The sequence below is a fragment of the Bombina bombina genome, chromosome 5 (assembly GCF_027579735.1).
Source record: "Bombina bombina isolate aBomBom1 chromosome 5, aBomBom1.pri, whole genome shotgun sequence".
NCBI classification, from domain to species: domain Eukaryota; kingdom Metazoa; phylum Chordata; class Amphibia; order Anura; family Bombinatoridae; genus Bombina; species Bombina bombina.
The window spans coordinates 1109691387-1109705345 of NC_069503.1; the positions used below are offsets into that span (position 1 = coordinate 1109691387).

The 13959-nt window shown below is 38.4% G+C and overlaps 1 protein-coding gene across 3 annotated transcripts in view; it reads right to left on the reverse strand.

Annotated features, from left to right (window-relative positions):
- The window catches only part of PTP4A3 (protein tyrosine phosphatase 4A3), a 232061-nt gene that overhangs the window by 137444 nt on the left and 80658 nt on the right, over positions 1 to 13959 (reverse strand). Inside the window, exon 1 of one of the 3 annotated variants that reach the window (XM_053715400.1) lies at positions 6273 to 6444. The exons of the other annotated variants lie outside the window; for them this stretch is intronic. The gene's annotated coding sequence lies outside the window, so the exon portion shown is untranslated. Of the gene's footprint in view, positions 1 to 6272; positions 6445 to 13959 lie in introns of those variants that run through there. 3 annotated transcript variants of the gene reach the window in all.

The following is a 13959-nucleotide window of genomic DNA, read 5'->3' on the forward strand; positions in this document are numbered from 1 at the left end:
ATCTCAACCTGCAGTGAACCCTTACATCACAAAAAGCAAACATGGCACAGCAGAGAAGATACACGTGCGGATGGACACACACTTGTTAGTTAAAGGGACATTATACTATACTTTCTTAGAGTATGTCTTTTTTTAAACCATATCCTTCTGTAAATATAGCATACACATGTATGCTTTGTCCTCATAGTGAATGGCATAAGAGCATTACTATATATTATACCCATTAGGAGTTCAATATAGTTAAAAAAAAAAAGGGATTTGTTTCAAAAGAAAATGCTGTAAAAGCTTTTTACTTTTACACTGAAATCTTATTTATAACCAGAGATGGCTGCATTACGGTGTACCAGGCTCTTCAGTTCTCTCTGGTTATCAAGGGGTTAAAACATACACAATTTGAAATGGTTGAGACGGGGAGTGCACTTATGATAAACCTATAAAACATTCTGGAAGCAAAAAAACTATTAAATATCCTTTGTACAGATGTATATGACAATGTGAAAGTTTCAGTGTCAAAATGTTTTTAAAAACAAATTATGCTTACCTGATAATTTGCTTTTCTTCTGATGGAAAGAGTCCACAGCTGCATTCATTACTTTTGGGAAATAAGAACCTGGCCACCAGGAGGAAGCAAAGACAACCCAGCCAAAGGCTTAAATACTCCTCCCACTCCCCTCATCCCATAGTCATTCTGCCGAGGAACAAACAGCAGTAGTAGAAATAGGGTGAAAGGTGCCTGAAGAATAAAATAGACACCACACATAAATTATGGGTGGGGAGCTGTGGACCTTTCCATCAGAAGAAAAGAAAATTATCAGGTAAGCATAATTTATGTTTTTCTTCTTAAATGGAAAGAGTCCAGTTGCATTCATTACTTTTGGGAAAATACCAAAGCTAGAGAGGAGAATGAATGCCAAGATGGGAGGGTACATTAGGAGGCCCACAAAAAACACAGCTTCGTCCGAAGCCGAGAAAAAAAAAACTTTAAAAAGGAAAAGCCCCAAGGACACTGACCCGCAGGTAGTCCAGAGCCTAGCTAGAGACCACAAAGTCTGACTCAACTAAGCCAACAGGCCTCGAGGAGACACCATCGCCCAACAGTCGGTCCCTCACCACTCACTAAAGAAGGGAACACCAGCCAAAACTCCCAAAGGGATAGGATCAGGAGAACCTAAAGAAAACCACTGAAAGGTCACAAATCCATAAAGGAAAGCCCAGCTCACAAGGGCCCAAATGGGTCCCAACAGACAAGGGGAGACTACGCCTGGAGAAACCAGAGGTATAGAACCGGGCATAGGAACAGATAAAACTCTCTCTCAAACGTCGATCAAAAGCAGCAAAAAACAGAAGACTGAGTCCTCACATAGTCCGAACTTGGAACACTGAAGTATTCCGCTACAAAAAAAAAAAAAAGTGTAAAAGACCCAGACAAAAAAAAAACAAAAAAAAAAACACATGAGTCAAGAACATGCCACCATCATCAGGATGACAGAATACTTGCTGAGGGCAAAAGAGGTCAGCAAAAGAACAGATTGCAAAAGACAACTACCAGACAGAGGGCACAAACTAGGCAATCCAAGCCGCTAGACCTATCCACAGGTCTTCTAAAAAAGGGGGATTCATAACCTCCATGGTCCCCCAAGAGAAGTGACACCCAGAACCCGAGGTGGAGAAATCCTAGACCCTCTGCATGTAAGCTTAGGGAGCTAGCTAGCTGCTATGCCCACCTAGATCCTGGAGATGACAACATCTCTCAGAACCCACTCCCAGCCAGGCCCAGCAATGGCAGGTCTGAAACAGGGGAACAGAAAAAAAAAAAAAAAAAAAAAAAAAAACACGAAGCAGAAGAATGGCCACAGCCAATCCAACAGAGCACAGGTGCAACTCAACTCCTTAGAACAGACAACAGGACCGTAGACCCAAAGGATCTAGCAAAAAGGTCCAACTTAGTCTCGACACAGAGCCAGAAAGTCTCCAAATGGAACGTAACAACCCGGAGAGAATATCCCTCTCAGCTAGGGACACTCAAAAGGTCCCATCTCCTGATCCAGGAGAAGCCTTAAGGGACTACATCTCCATAAAAAGGAGGAGACTAAGCTCTCACCCAAGAAGGGAAAAGGGCTAAAAGCCAGCACCTTCCAGTCACAAAGCCACAGGTTAAAAAGGAGAGATTAATCCTCAACTCAGAAGCCCTGAGAAAGTTATTCCCCTAAAAACTAGCCTGCTAACGCACAACCAATGTGCAATAGTAGCAGCAGTGACACTGCAAGTCCATTCACCTGCAGAGCAGTGCATTCAATGGATACTACAGCAAGCTGACCAAGGGAAACCACCTAAGGTGCAAAACAAGCCCAACGAGCAATGACACTTAGAAAACCTGGCCAATCAGACCAGGTCAAGTAATTAATTTGAGTAAAATGACATAGCACAAGTTTCCAGGACCTGGGGAACCCCGAACCAACCTTGAAGCCTATAGGTCTGGAAACAACCCACAACGGGATCCACAAGGGAAAATGCTGAATGAAACTCAGCAACCGGAAGCCCCAGGGAGAACAGGTCTGACTCCCCAATTGTTTAGACAAACAATACCCGAAAACTTAACACCCCATCTGAATAACAACCCAGACCACAGGGGATAATGCAAAATCCAGATCAATCCGGATAACGAGAAAAACACACAAGTCCCGACCTAAGGAAGAGACCACTCCTTGCCTAAGTCCCACTCTCCAAAGGAGTCCAGGCGACAAGTCGTACGACGACGCTAGAGCTTCTAGACTCTCCAACAGCCTCAGGACAATAAGGTCAAAGCCACTCGAGCAAAGGCTGGTCTCTACATCACCTCCGTATAAGCGGATGATCACTGGGAGAAAGGGGTGCAAACCAACCCCAGTTCCAGGAGGAACCCCAAGCAAACGCAAGGAGACCATGCCCAGTGTCCCTAACAGGGAACAAACACCTCCCAGGCCCCTAAAAGGAGACCTAACATGGAGACCACAAAGCAACAACAAAAAAAAAAAAAAAAAAAAAAAAAAGAGTCTTAGAAAAACAGCTAGACAGTACACAGTCGATGTGCAATAGCTGCAGCTGGTTACATTCTGCAACCCAACTACTGCAAGGCAGCCGAACTACGCTTCAAACTACTAGCTGCTGAGGACCAAGTCCAAAGGACAATCCCCGAGCCTCAAAAGGAAAAAGGCCAAACCGCTCACTCAATGGTAAGAAGGCACAAAGCTAAGCCCTCCAACTCTCCCCCACGTGGTGTAGGAACTCTACCAGACACAAGAGAGAATGACGCAGCGGAAACTCCACTGACTCAGTCATCCAAATTAAAGGCTATAAGGACAGACAATCCTTCCTGCCTTTAGACCCACAGGTCTAGGATGCTTAGTTGAATGTAAAACAAAAATGATAACATGAACACTCGGCACCTCGACCGGACCAGCTAATCAGAACCAAACCTAACAGGACCTGCCTGCACCCGGGTCCTAACCGGCAAGCTGCATAAATCCTCCGTCAGAGGTTAAGAAGTGAAAACAAACATAGGACTAACATGTCCCAAAAACACTTCCGCAGAAGAAGTATCGATCCCAGTTTAAGATTCCCGAAGGAAATAAACAAATTAAAAAAAAAAAAAAAAAAAAAAAAAAAAAGACATCCTAATCGGATAAAAAGACAATATAAGGCAACCTGTAGGTTAACGTCCAATAAGAAAACAGGCCTACCGCAGCACCAGCCAAACAGAGCCCTAATCTTCCAAAAAACTGGGAAGGATCTCAAAAAAAAGAACAGTCAGGAGATTACATCATCCCCACATGTCTAATGAGGTGCACCATTCGAAGCAGACTGAAAATTCCCGTATCCGAGAAGGATAGGATCATTTAATAACTGAAAAACATGTCTGAGTAAGATGCAAAGGTGCGCCACTCTAACGAAAGGCACAACACTCTGACAGTTACACCCGCAGGGAACTGTACAGGCCCTCGCCAAGGTGGTAGACCTGGGACAATAGAGCACAATCACACATAAACGTCTGGACTCTGCAGACGAGTAATCACCAAGAATATGTGGAAGTGAGAAACGTGCTGCAACCTCTGGGGGGCAGGAACAAGCCGCCCTGCGTGGAGGAATAATCATAATTTGGGTTTGTAGAAGTATGGAGCGTTAGGGAACTCTCCTCTTGGAGGACAGGACCCCCAGAGGCAGATGGCTCAGCTGACCCTTGATTCTCCGAGCCAGAGGAACCAGGCGCTCTAATACGGCACATTGAACAAAACTAATTGACATGTGTCAACGAGGCCAATCCGGCTTCTTCCCCCGGACGAAGAATCTGAAATTAGAACAGTCTCAGCATCAGAATCCTCCATAACTGGATAGAGAAAATGGCAATATGGACTATTTTAAGGACTATTTTAAGACAAAACAAAAACGACACCCACAATGGCTGGGGCACTCACCACCTCCTATGAACCAGACCCCTGCGAACTAGAATTTCTCCATCGCCACACGGTCAGAAATGCAGGGCGGAACGTAATCACACACCATATAGTCCAAAAATGCGCCCAACCATAAGGTCACGTCACTTCCAAAGGCCTTTATATTCCAAGCCATGAGCCTATTTAACACTACACATAAGCAGATTGAATCACATAACAAACATGATTAAAAAAAAACCTGTTCAATAACCCCCCTCAGGAGATATAAACCCTTGATTCCAAGATACTAAAGGAGACTCACTGAGACCCTTATGTTAAGTGGTAGCCTCTCAGGAAAACATTAGTACAGTACATTCACGGAGAAAGAAAATGAAACGACCTTACTGGAATCTTCCCTGTGGAACAGGAACACGGCCCTTCAAGTGTGACCGATAGTAGCATCAACTCGCCATGGACTTAAAAGAAGAAAGCAGGCAGCAGAGCAAAGTTAAACAAATGATAACATGAACACTCGGCACCTATTTAAACCTTTGGCTGGGGTGTCTGCCTCCTCCTGGTGGCCAGGTTCTTATATACCAAAAGTAACGAATGCAGCTGTGGACTCTTTCCATTTAAGAATATCAAAATTTCAAAACTGGTGACACTGATTCACTGTAAAAACAGATACATAAAAACAGACTATGAATGATGAATACAGGAGAAGTGCTCTCTCTTTACATACACATATATTGAATGCATTTAGTCAACCTGTTGTATTTTAATATGGGCAGAAACAAGGACAAAATCAGGCAGCGGGCGCAAGAATTACACTTACTAAAAAGTAAACTAACAACAAAAGCAAGATAAGCTTACACCCACAGCACTTACTCCTGTCCAGATTTAGCCAGAATACTAAACCCTTCTAAATATAGAAATCACAGTTACTGATATATGCATGTAGCCAAGGAAAATGTAAACACTTCTGCCATCTTATCCCTGGCACACAGTTGCACGTCACGCTTATTACAATAATTAACAGATAAAAAAAACAAAAAAACACATTACCATCATGCCAAATAACTACATATGGAACCTTTATATAGAGAGAAATTAAAATAACAAAACACATACATATACTAACACACACATACCATGTTACCCTTTGGCAAGCTTACACATACTCTGATGTATAGTACGGTAGGCAAGTGCCCTTTACCTTCATTCTTAGGCATAATATGGAAAATAATGCCTAATGTTTCAGTGAGTCAGTCATGAACATACAGAATTTAGACAAGCACCTGAAAAATTATTGGAAATTGAATAAAATATAAAGTGAATCCATCCCTTTGGATACTAAAATGTACCTGCCAACTACAGAATTATATATATTTTTGCACCTCTGTGTGGGCCGTAGGAGAGATATATATGTACAGATTGCTGCGACTAACGTTACATCATCACACTAGGATTAAATAATTTGTCTATCGCACTAGATGGCCCAGTAACCTTTTAGGAGGAGGTAAAAAAATAAATAAAAACAAAACACTATAACCACTTGATCTATTTTTAGATATTTATGGCGGCAGCATTTAACCACTTCTACAGTGTGAAAGTAGTGAACATGTCTTGCAAACATGCAAACTCAATAAATTAAAACAAATATAACTAAAATTAGGATTTTCATAAAATTAGACTAGTTATTAAATAACTAAACAAATCTCTGTCACCCATTTAAAAAAAAAAAAAAAAAAAAGCATAAGAATGATCAAAAGTCATTGTATACAAAATGTTTCAGGAATGAGTGTTACATATGACATCACTAGCTAGTGACACATAGAATGTTTCCTATATTCCTAGGCTTACCTTGAAACAAGCAAGTGGGTCTTCAGAGAGCTCAGCACTTTGCTAATAGCTAGAGCATGCAGTAGTGTATTTCTATCGCAGTATCTAATGCCGCTTGAAACCAGTCACAGCTGCATTCCCAAACCACATGATAGACACTGCTGAGCAGCGAATGTCACAAACAAATGCACGACTAATACTCTTAGAGTAAGCCCTACACAAATAAGCTTTCTTCCTCCTCCTCTTTTCTCAGGCAGCATGTTGATCCAGGTTTCTTGCTCGGATTGTGTGACTCAGGGAGATTCAGTATCTGTTGATTAACATTCAAAATCACAGAAATGTATTCACGCACTTGGTATGCAGCATAGTATGAGAGGAATTTGCACACTGGTGCATGGCAGATAAAATGCTGACATTCTTAAACAATACTTCCTTTTAGAATATATAAAAAGTAAATATATAATTGATAAAACATAGGAACCTGCCAGCAAATAGAACTCTGTCTAGAGAAGACTGATGTAAAGTGCGTGACGGCAAAGAATTTACACACACTTTCACCATAAAAAAAAAAATGTCCGTTTCCGACATGTTGAGGAAGAGCCTTATATCATAAGGGATACACATTTATTTTGAAAGCACAACAATGCATTTCTAATAAAATGAGGCGTTTTTCAAGTACTGAAACTTGGACTATGCACAAGATTTTGACGTAGTTATTTGCCCATTATATTCTTGATAGGTTGTAAATACACTAGAAAAGTAAAAAAGGGACAGTGTACTTTTATTGTCTAACAAGATAGATATTCCCTTTATTACCCATTCTCTAGATTTGCATAATCAACATGGTTATATTAATATACTTCTTTTGACAGATTTGCATTTTAGCAAATCACACACACATTTTATATATATATATATCTCCATACCATACATGGCAAGCATGAACTAGCACTATCTAGCTGTAAAATACTGTCAAAATGCACAAAGGTAGCCACCAAGGTCTTAGAAATTAGCATGAGGCTACATAGGTTTAGCTTTCAACAAAGAATACCAGGAGAACAAAGCAAATTTGATAAAAGTAAAATTGGTTAAAATTGCATGCCCTATCTAAATTGTGAAAGTTCAATTTTGAATAACTTTTATTATCAAATAGGTTTGTTCTCTTGATATTCGTTAATGAAGACTAAATCTAGGTATGCTAATAAGGTGCATGCACATATCTATAGCAGATTATATTTTAACTGAATAGAATTTAATACAGAATTAATTCAAATTCTGTATTTATGTCCCTTTAAATGGGAAATTGCACTCTTACGCGTTCTGACAACTTCATATGCAAATCAGTACAGCTTGTTTAACAAGCCAACAGTGTATCAATGATAAAATAGAGGCTAAAACAATTTGTGTCTGGATGTCATGTCTAACAGTCATTACAGAAGCATTTTGTATAATTAAACACCACTAATGCTGTACTGGCAGTTATCTGGCGATTAGTGTTAAACACATGCCTCTTGTCATTGGCTCACACAATGTGTACCACTAGGTCCCAGTAGTTCCTTATGTTCCAGAGCAGACTTTAAAGGGACACTGTACCCAAATTTTTTCTTTTGTGATTCAGATAGAGCATGCAATTTTAAGCAACTTTCTAATGTACTCCCTATTATCAAATTTTCTTCATTCTCTTGGTATGTTTATTTGAAAAGCAAGAATTTAAGTTTAGATGCCGGCCCATTTTTGGTGAACAACCTGGGTTGTCCTTGCTGATTGGACAGCACCAATAAACAAATGCTGTCCATGGTTCTGAACCACAAATTTGCTTTCTCCTTAGCTTAGATGCCTTCTTCAAATAAAGATACCAAGAGAACAAAGAAAAATTGATAACAGAAGTAAATTAGAAATTTGCTTAAAATTGCATGCTCTATCCTAATCATGAAAGAAAAAATTTGGGTTCAGTATCCCTTTAACTATGTGCTGAATCCATTTGTAGGCAACATAAGAAACCTCCAGTACTGAAAAATAAACCACTTAAAAAAAAAATATGTGAGTGTGTGAAATTCAATGCAAGTAGACTAAGATACCTAAACCACTATTTTTGTCCCCCGTGTATGACGTCATCATTGCTGGTCACATCTATTTTGATGATATTACACTATTTTATAGTTTGATTAACTCCATTCTATATTCCATTTGTAAAACATAGCTTGTGGGGACCATTAAAGACAGTAGAATTACACAATCAACAAAAGTCATAGTGAAAAGGTAATACAGTAGCACTTAACCTAAAATTTTAAATGAACATTACTATTTTTTTCGCTAAATATTAATTTTCTTACATTTGCTAACTCCATGTGCCATGTGACATTCATCAGCAAATCAGACTCATACGTATTCACTGGCCTACTGCACATACTCAGTAGGAGCTGGTGCCACAGAAAGTGGGCATATAAAATATTCTGCACAATTTGGTAATAAGTAAATTGGAAAGCAATTTACAATTGTGTGCTCCATCTGAATCAGATTAGAAAAAAAAATTGACTTTAGTGTCCCTTTAAAATGGATACAACTGTCCCCTTTGTCACTTGTGACATTTCTTTTACTAGAAGTATTCTTCGTTAATTTCAACATTACCTCACCACCTCATATGTCTCACTTTAAAGTAAAGAGGTTTCATGCACTTTTACAAGTCATTCCCCCGAGATTCTAAACCGCTCCGCAGGCTCATGGGAACTTTCCTTAGATTAACAGGGGAGCCAAACAAAACTTGTGCAGGAACAGTCTTGGTGTATTGTACACCTTCCCCCCGGAAATGCAAAACTCATGTACCTCACTAGTACTTTAAAACAAGCGCCACAAACAAATAGAACCGCTACATAAACCATGGTGCAGAGGGCAAACTTGTACATGCAGGGAAATCATGGCTCTGCAGCGACAGAGAAATAAGGGCACCACTAGAGAAATCATCTCACGGCACATGATGTCAACAATGTGCTGGTTGCTACAGCATCCGTTTCTATGTTTTGCTTTAGAAAACTTTGGTTTCTAGCTGCCTCTGTGCTCCTAAAGTGGAAGACAATCAGCCGATATCAAATTCCAGAACAGAAGGAACTTCAGAACGTAAATGATTTAAAAACAAATATTGAAGCAAGATGCTATCAAATTTACAGGGATATGCTACTCACAGGATAAGGGGTGAATGACAATAAAATAGTACCTTATGTAGTGGAAAGGTCAATTCTTAAATAAAAATAAAAGTTTCCTTTTATAACCTATGGCTTTTAGCATAATACATGTGTGGAACATATACGTCTAAACCAATAAACAGAAGGGAATGTGAATATATAACTCAAGATGATCCTGACAGAGCTCTTGGAGAAATTGATAATCTACCCATGAAGGTTAAAAGGGATAGTCAAATAAAAAGAAAACCTTTCATGATTAAGATATAGCAGCAATTTTAAGCAACTTTCTAATTTACTAATTAATTTTTCTTCAATCTCTTGCTACCATTTTTTGGGCAGCACCTGGGTAGCACTTGCCGATTGGTGGCTACATTTAGATACCAATCAGAAAGTGCTACCCAGGTGCTGTACCAAAAATGGGCCGGCTCCTTAGTTTACATAAAGATACCAAGAGAACAAAGAAAAATTGATAATAGGAGTAAATTAGAAAGTTGCTTAAAACATTGCATGCTCTATCTGAATCAAAGTTTAATTTTGACTAGACTATCCCTTTAAGACATTGCAAAAGTTGAGTGAGCCTGAGCCAGCAACAGTCTGTAGGATAAAGACATTGTGAGGATATTATTCAAGATTTGGGCACACCGACTTGGAAATGTTGTTGCCAAAATAAAAGTAGAGAAAACAGTAGTAAGTGGGATTGTTATTGGTATAATGCTACCAAGTTCTATAGTGCTGGGATATGAAGATGAGCATCATTCGGGTTAATGGAGGACATATGTCAAGTCATTCTGCCCATCAATTTCTCTTGAGGACAGAGATAAAAATCCTGAAGAATGCCAAGACCTGATGGACAACATGTGAAAGTTTGGCTGTTGATGTAGATACATAAAACAGCTATATAGAGATAATGGAAATGTTTTCCAATCAAGCAAAACTGTGCCGATAGTTTAATATACTGGATGTGGTTTGAGGAGCATGAATGAAACTTTAAAAAAAATAAAAAATTATATCATCCATATGAATGATCCATATTTGTTCTTTTCTTCACACAAAAATATTTGTTATAGGTTTACTGCAAAGGGCTGAAACGTAGCTCTACTTAGGACTCCACAAGAGGGGGGGGGGTGATTTTTTTTTTTTTTAGAATTAAAATCCTTACTTGAACATTTGTGTATTAATAATTTCTAATTTTGTTTGTATTGTCTGAACATGGTGATAAACACGAGAAGCATCATGGTGCTAGAGAAACAAAAATCCTGGTTATATTTATTAAATAATAATTAGTATTAATCAATTTGTTAAGCAGTATTTTCTTTTAATTCCAGTTTCTTACAAGATTTGCTTTCAAATTTACAGAAATAACTTTAAATAATTATTTATATAAATAAAAGAAAAAACGGGAACATAAACCAGATTATTTCATTTCTGTACATATTGGGGGGGGGGGGGTTTAAATAGTGTAAATGAAGAGACAACTATGCACAAAATATGTAAAGACCTTCATCCTGGGTATTTTCTCACACACAATCCATCACCAAGAGGCCAAAGACATTTACATGTCTTTTACTGTAGACTTTTCTAGTACGCCCTAATATAGTGTAGCACTTTCAATATGGATACAGTCTATGTAAAACACAATATTTAATTGCAGGCTTGCATACATCTTAACTTTACACTTTCTTTATGAGATGCGGACCACCAACAATATAGCCAAGGTAAATGGTTTTAACAGTGTGGTTTGAGTAAGTGTGAATAAGTAAATATATACAATGCATTGCTCGTGTTCTTTCATGACAAATGGAACAAGGATATGGAGTCACCTTAAACTCTTTTTTCCTATTGCTCCACGATAGTAACCTCCTTCCAGTAGAGCATATGATAGAAAGGTTAACCTTGACAGTACTCCAAGCTGACGGTTATCTGAGGACAAGTAGCATTTTGGAGGGAAGGTTCCACACCCGCACCAGTGATTATGAGTTTACCAGAATCTAACTGGAGATGTGAATTTGTGAACTTTACACCAAAAATCCCATCAGGTTCTCTCATTTATAAAATATAAAAAAAATAAAAAAAAAGTAATCTCCCTGAAAATAAAAGTGAGGGAAAGCCAAAGATTTATGGAAACTGACTACTAGAACACAGAATTTTATGCTGAGGACTTTTAAATAGTTTCACAGCCTCGTTGGAAATATTTTCAGAATATCTCTTGTTTTTCACAGACTTCAATTACCTCTTATTTTTTTTTATTGTAAGCCAAACTACTTCATTAATAATAAAAAAAAATATTCTATTGTTTTCAATAGTTTAAGGGGGGGGGGGAGGGTCCACATATTCCTTAAAGGGACACTGTACCCAAATTTTTTCTTTCGTGCTTCAGATAGAGCATAACATTTTAAGCAACTTTGTAATTTACTCCTATTATCAAATTTTCTTCATTCTCTTGGTATCTTTATTTGAAATGCAAGAGTTTAGATGCTGGCCCATTTTTGGTGATCAACCTGGGTTGTTATTGCTGATTGGTGGATAAACTCATCCACCAATAAAAAAGTGCTGTCCATAGTTCTGAATTAAAAAAAAGCTTAGATGTCTTCTTTTTAAAATAAAGATAGCAAGAGAACAAAAAAACATTTCTAATAGGAATAAATTAGAAAGTGGCTTAAAATTACATGCTCTATCTGAATCATAAAAGAAAAAATTTGGGTTCAGTGTCCCTTTAAGTAATACATTATATTTCAAAATCTGAAGATACTTCTAAAGGTCTTTAAAGCTTATGGTTTTACTGTCAGATCTGCAGAGAACTTGCCTCACGTAGCTTTTAATGTACTGGATATTTTAATGTACTGGATGTTTTGATCACTGTATGTTAGTAAATTTTACCTTGAGAGCGGTTATCTCACTTTAAAACCAGTCCCCTGTAGATTTAAAAACAAACAAAAAAAACTACAAAAGATTGAGATAAATGTTCTCAATGCTGGCGAGGTCTTGAAAATCTGACTCTGGCCTCTTGGTTGAAATGTATATGCTTTTCATAAAAGAATATGTAGGTAGGCTCATGCATGTGTTGAGCACTATATAGCAACAGTGTTTGCACCAATGTATGTAGTGCTCAAGACAAGTGTACTTAAAGGGACATAAAAACCCCAAAAAAATGAATCATTTAGACCGAATAAAATTTTAAACAACTTTCCAATTGACTTCTATTTAATTTGCTTTCTTGTCTTGTTATCCTGTGCTGAAAGGTTTATCTAGGAAAGCTCAAGAGCATCAAAGAACCTAGGACATACGATATAAAAAGTCTACACACCCCTGTTAAAATGTCAGGTTTCTGTGATGTAAAAAAATGAGACAAAGATAAATCATTTCAGAACTTTTTCCACCTTTAATGTGACCTATAAACTACCCAACTCAATTGGTAAACAATAAATAAAAAAAGAGAGAAGCGCTCAACCTGGGAACTAACAATAGCATAATAGCTTGTTCTATGGCTAGTTACCACCCTAGAAGCAGCCTCTTTTTGCTCAATATGTGCCTTTCCCAGAGAAGAACTTTCCTGTAGCATATCAGTCGGATCCTGACTTCACAGTACAGTCTAGCCCTGAAATACCAGGCAATCCCTCTCTGAACGAGAGAAACAGCAAAACCCCAGACGTACGTTTCGGACTATTGTGAGATTGCCTGGTATTTCGGGGCTGGACTGCACTATTAAGTCAGGATCAGACTGATAAGCTACAGGATAGTTCTTCTCTGTGAAAGGCACATATTGAGCGAAATGAGGCTGCTTCTAGGGTGGTAACTAGCCATAGAACAAGCTATTATGCTATTGTTCATTCCCAGGTTGAGCGCTTCTCTCTTTTTATTCAATTGGAAAACAAACTGAAATCTTTAAGGTGGAGCGAAGTAAACAAAAAAAAACTAAAATAATGTGGTTACATAAGTGTGCACACCCTCTTATAAATGGGGATGTAGCTGTGTTCAGAATTAAGCAATCACATTCAAAACCATGTTAAATAAGACAGTCATCACACACCTGCCATAATTTAAAGAGCCTCTGATTAACCCCGATAAAGTTCAGCTGTTCTAGTAGGTCTTTCCTGACATTTTTAGTCGCGTCCTACACAAAAGCCATGGTTTGCAGAGAGCTTCCAAAGCATCAGAGGGATCTCATTGTTAAAAGTTATCAGTCAGGAGAAGGGTACAAAAGAATTTCCAAGGCATTAGATATACCATGTAACACAGTGAAGACAGTCTTCATCAAGTGGAGAACATATGGCACAACAATGACATTACCAAGAACTGGATGTCCCTCCAAAATTAATGAAAAGAAGAAGAAAACTGGTTTGGGAGGCTACCAAGAGGCCTACAAGCAACATTAAAGGAGCTTCAGGAATATCTGGCAAGTACTGGCTGTGTGGTACATGTGACAACAATCTCCCGTATTCTTCATATGTTTGGGCTTTGGGGTAGACGGCAAGACGGAAGCCTTTACTTAAGAAAAACATCCAAGCCTAGCTAAATTTAGCAAAAACACA